This window comes from Pinus tabuliformis, chromosome 8, assembly GCF_031772625.1.
Source record: "Pinus tabuliformis cultivar Carrire ecotype Pingquan chromosome 8, CPIR1, whole genome shotgun sequence".
Lineage (NCBI taxonomy): Eukaryota > Viridiplantae > Streptophyta > Pinopsida > Pinales > Pinaceae > Pinus > Pinus tabuliformis.
This window is the reverse complement of record NC_142294.1, coordinates 250239440-250245280: the sequence shown is the minus strand read 5'-3', so window position 1 is coordinate 250245280 and position 5841 is coordinate 250239440. Positions and strand designations below refer to the sequence as shown.

General features: G+C 36.5%; 1 pseudogene; it reads right to left on the bottom strand.

The window, feature by feature from the left end:
• Window positions 1-1032: 1032 nt before the first annotated feature.
• LOC149235092 (mitochondrial outer membrane protein porin of 36 kDa-like) lies at window positions 1033-1694 on the bottom strand (annotated as a pseudogene).
• Window positions 1695-5841: the final 4147 nt, after the last annotated feature.

Sequence of the window (5841 nt, the reverse complement as noted above, 5' to 3'; positions counted from 1 at the left end):
GCAGGTGCGGGGTTCTGCAGCCCAGCAAAAGGCACAGGTGCGGGGGTCCGCAGCGCAGCAGAAGGCGCAGGTGCGGAGGTAGGCAGAGCAGCAAAAGGCGCAGGTGCGGAGGTACGCTATCGGGTAGACAGTGCAGGTGCGGAGCTACACAGTCCAGACACAGAAAAACTGCGGATATTCGCAGGTTTCTATTGGTGAAGTTGCGGACTTTTCTTAAAATATTTGTTGGCTACCTTTTATCTATTGTTGTAGAGTTCTGGATTTAGATTACTGGTATTGCTTTCCTGGTTACTGCATTCTGAGAAGTTATTGGTTGATTCATTGGGTGATTGTAAAAGGAGATTCGTTGATTCACATGTACTTGATGATTATTTGATGTTCATGGATCCAGTTTGAAAATTTATGAAAAGTGGTCCTTGGAAGAAAAGCAGTAGGTCAGCACCTACGTACTAGTAGATCAGCCAGTACAAGAGAAAATGGGGTTGTAGCTCCCTTCCAGGAGAGACTGGAAAACGAGAGAGGGTTGTAGCTCTCAGCAGGTTGCAGCCTGCGTACTGGTAAAGGACAGCACTAGTACAAAATCATTGTAAAAGAAGTTTCTAATTGAAAGAAGATAAAGACATACTGCAGCAGGTGGTTTTCACCCACATTGGGTTTCCACCTTATATCTGGTGTTCTTTGGTGTGACTATCTGTTTTTCTTGTTCTTGCTCATTATTATATGGTACTGACATACAAATTAATGATCAATATCTGAAGAATAAATTAAAGTATAAATCTGGAAGATATATTGAAAAGAATTTGATAATAATGATTCACCCCCCTCTCAGTATTATTTCCAACACATCTGACGTCACAAAACTACATTGCCAATTAAGTCAAGGTGTTGAGCTAATTTGTGCCTCAAAAGAAAACACGTGAACTGAAATAATTATTCTGAAAGGAAAAACTCAAAAATTCCAATCAAAATTTGGCACAGACCTTCACTTAAATCTATACCAAATAGTGCATATCCATGACATATCCTTCAAGTCTACAAAACCAGAGATAACACCACCTTCGCATGGTTGTGAAAGGCTTTGGTGTCCACCTCACCAGAAAGAGTAACAAAACTTGTAGGCCTCTACTCATGTTGAAGTAGTGCAGTTGTTGTTCCATAATTATTGAGGCACCCCTTAATTGTTGTTGGTGGGTCCAAAGCATGTTGAGTGCCTATGGTGAACATTTTCTTGTTCCTTGAAAAGCTATGTGATATCTCTGCTCCAACAACAGTCTTTTTTAGAGGACTAACAATGTGCAAGTAAGATGCCTTCAAGGTATCACCCTTACCAGTTCTGCAAAGCATGAGTCACTTTTAGTATGACACCAAAAAACTTTCTATGCAATGCTTCATAAAAAGTTTGCAATTGCCCCTAAATTTTACCAAAAAACCCACTAAAATTCACTATTTTAGTTTACAAGAATGGCAAGGACCAAGTCTTACAAGGTCAAAGAAGAAACAAAATCAAGCTTTGAAATACCCAAGCCTTCATCATATTTCAAGAAGTTTCCTGATGCAATGTAGAAAGCAACTTCACCCCCTACAGAAAGATTCTCGTTTCCAATTACTCCTGAGAAATGTGTTATTGGAGATGGTGTCAATACAATGCTTGTACTGACCCCTGCATAATCATGCATATATTGAAGCTCAACCTATCAAATTTACAATATATAATGTAAGAAAAGTTAAAGTGTAATCCATTTCACAAAAAAAAAAAAACAAAAAAAAATACAAAAGTATTTTTATCACTATAAAACATGAAGAATGTTGTTAAGCATTGTGTTTATCACAACATACCAGCATGAAATTTTACCATGTAGATAACCTTGTGACTATTGATGATCAAAATTAGGGGGCATGCCAAGGCTTGACTAATACAGATGTCTGAGTAAATGTCTACAATATTACAAAGAAAAGGCTCCAGATAGAAACAAGAACAAGATGTTTCATTGCAATGGTTCTCACATATAAAACCAGTTATTATTTTTCATATCCTTCCAAATGGATTATTTCAAACTACAGAATCGGCAATTTGATCCCTTCTCGGGTGAGACTGAGTGGAAGAGCACACTACAGATGAAAACTACAACATATTGCAAATATATGCATTCAGGAAAATGGCACAATTGACACAAATGTCTAATCACCTTAATTGTCATGTCTTTCTAAATGGTAAAAATGAATGCCACAATAACTGAAAGAATGTTTTAACTTATAGAATGTAGCAATGTCCCAATTAATACAAAGTACTGCAGGTTGTTACTTTACAAAAAAACACCTACATTAAGCATGCAAATTGTTCAAAGCTAAATATGATGTCAAAGATAGATTTGATTGTTCAAATCCTACAATTAATAGAGACGACATCTTGCACAACTAGGTTTTCACTCTCAAGTTCTCTATTCTTAGAGGTAGCCATGACTTCCCTAAGGAGGGGTGGCTCCCTTTCCTCCTTTGATCTAGCCTTTGAGGCAGCCACAAAAGCTTTCAAATATCTTGTGGCAGCTTCTTTCTCAAAAGAAAAAGAACCATAACATCAACCAAATGATGGTTTGTTAAGAAATGGAATAAGTTCTTAAACTCATTCCATCAATCCAAGGAGAAAAGCACTTCATTGCTACCTCTAAAATATGTGCTTTGAAATATAGATTCAATTATCAACTATAAACCCCAAAGTTACTTGACAACATCACCCATTTTCACCTTGGTGATCATCCTTCTCACATAAGGCTAGCTCTCCTCCAACATAAGGGAGGAATCCATGATAAGCCTACAAACTTGTCCTTCAAACGCTAAAAAAACATACTTGCAAAATGATATTTTTTTGTATTTTAAGATTTGAAATGGAAAGCTAGGCAAGACATAGTGCCTGGTCCCTTGGCTATAGACTCTAAGCAACAAAAAAAACTTCAAAGTTGATGAATAAGATGTGAGTCGTGACAAAACAACCAAACAACAAGTGTTATCAGTCAAGAATAAATCCAATAAATATGTAACAATGTTATCTCCTACTAGATGGAACATTTGAAGACAATGTGCTCCCCCAACTTGATCTCTTGTAAGTCACATAGCTGAAAATTCCCTTTGAGGTGTGTGATGTCGTGAGCTATCTCAAACCAAAGCTAGTGGGAGCCCACTCTGAATGAACCAAGGGGAATCCTAAGGTTGTGCATCCAATCTCTATTAGTATAGATAGGCCTAACAATAAGAGTCACTTAGCTACATAAAGCACTCAAAATAATAAAATGACATATTCAAGCTAACACCCTCACACCTGGTCAAGTTTCCTATCACTTTTTGGTTGGATACCAAAATGGAAACTTTGTACCTGCATATGAGTCAGGTCCAGTGTCTCTTGGTCCTATCATAGTTACCAAGGAGCTTTCCTCTTAGTTAACAAAAAATAATATTTCTTCCTTTCTCACCAATGTCAATGTCGAGGAGAAGTATCTATCAGGTGAGGAGATCTTGAAATTGGTGGAAGCAACTCTTTCAGAGAAATTGCCATCAAGTAAAGGGAAAAAGCCATCAAAAACTGCAATAGATGATTTGAAGTCCAAGTACACAAATTTCATGTTAGGAAGGTTTCCTAATCTGCCAGAGGAAATTTCATTCTAATAATGTGATGGAATATTTCTCTTAAAGATTATTGTTTGCATTCATCTGTTTTTCTATGATCTATGACCTCTGCAAGGCTAGCGAAATTCAGGATGCAAACAACCAATTGAAATAAATTTTGAATAGGGGTTTGTTTTTGAGTTGTACTACTTATGGGGCATTCACAGGAAAGATGGAGGAAGGTGAAAGGTTGGTTGCTAAGGGAACGATAGTTAGCAATTATTGTCAAAAATGATTTCTACTATGTATCATACACCATCACTGCTATGAGTAATACTTACTTGATGCTTGATTTAGTGCCAAGTACAAAATGATGGAAAATACTTGCCTTTGGGCCTATCGCAAATAGTTTGGTTTTCTACGGATCATACAAAAAATTGGTGTAAAGTTTCAAGTTTTTAATAATGTTACCAAAATAGAGGGTATGAAAAATGATCACAAAATATGATTGCATATAAGCTTTGTAGTTGCTTATGTTACAGAGCCTACCATCTTATGCTCTTATTGTGAATTACATATTGCCACTAACATTGCATACTGCAAAAATTCAATGAAAACTACGCTACTACTACCATTAAAAAATGCTTGTTGAGAAAATTCATCTTGGAATCAATCCATTCACTAAGAGACAACAATAGAGTTTGTTGATAAAGTGTTTGGCGTAAAGAAATAGAAGCACAAATCATATTATGATTATTTCGACACATTGCTTGCCCAACAGAGATAAAAACAAACAGAAATAAAAGTACAATTGTGCTTAGGATCACACACACAATCATTTACAAAAAAATTATATCTCTAGGTTAAAAAGAAATTTGGCACTCACCGTTACAAATGAATAAAACAGAGTAACAATGAAAACATAAAGGTTTTATCTGGATGCATTCATAGAATATCCAATTCTTGAATATGAAGTAATATGATGTAAACATTTTGACTTGATTGGAATCCTTTTTGCAATTGTTTCTAGGTAGTAAGTATAGAAATTGATACATTCCATTACTTCTGGATTCCTTTGAAGTATATATTGACCTTTACTTGAAGTTGTCATTGTTGGAAACTCATGGTTAACCAAGCAAGCTTGTAGTCCATATAATGGGTTGGGTGCAGTTTGTATTAGTTAAGGGCACTATTCAAAACCCTAAACCTAAACCCTACCCCCCCCCCCCCACCCCCAACAGAAACAAAAAACACTATCCATGTTCATGTTAAGGGATATCGTAAATTTCATGTTCTGCGAAGTTAGTTATTTTTTTATGTTTTTTTTTCAAGGTGAGGGGTGTGGGGTGAGCTTATATTAAAAAAGTTGTGGCCATATGATACAACTTAAGTTTACTAAAAATATATAGTCCTGGGCAAGCATAACCTGGAATCCCTAGTTAAGGATGAACCAGTCAAAATACTATGGAGGCCTACCTATATCTGCTTCTTAGAATTCCATAGGTATATTGCTTAACATACTGGCATAATAAAAATAGAACTCAACAAAACATACTAGGTTACTAAAAAAAGGTAAAAATGTAATGCCCGTTTTGGGCTTTAGTTACTTGGTCCACATGACATGCTAGGGCTTCATATTTCACAATTGTGGAGCCAGTATCAATGTAGATAGCCACATGATTGTCTTCAGTGGGGCTTTCCAGTAGCTTCGAGATATGACCACTTAGGGTGTATCCATAGAATGAGGTGGGCCAAAGGAGGTAGAGTCTACAAAGGTGTTGCTTAAGTTGAGAGTGGGAGATCGCTTAACCTCTAGGTGGAGGTTGAAGTGAACCAATGTGCACCCATCCATCATTTATAGAGACTCCATAATTGAAGCCATTTTCAATCGGTTCCCTCTAAAATGGTCATGGAGGCCCAAGGTTCAACCTCCCATTTCCTCAAATTAAAAATATGATTCGATGTTTGTGGCATGCATTATATAATTGGTCTTGGTGTATATGGATGTGGATGGCAATTTGGGGCAAGCATTATTGTTGAAATAGGTCCTATAAGTCAAATTTTTTATGCCACCATTGTCAATAATGCACCAGCCCAAGAGAATTTTAATTTGATGGTTGTCACTAAATAATGACTCACTATTTATGCACGAGTAGTCATTGATCAAGTTTAGAATGACAAGTATTAACCAATTGTTTGGTCTTGATTTGTCTCTTCCTTCATTGTCACAATGAGTTCAACCTT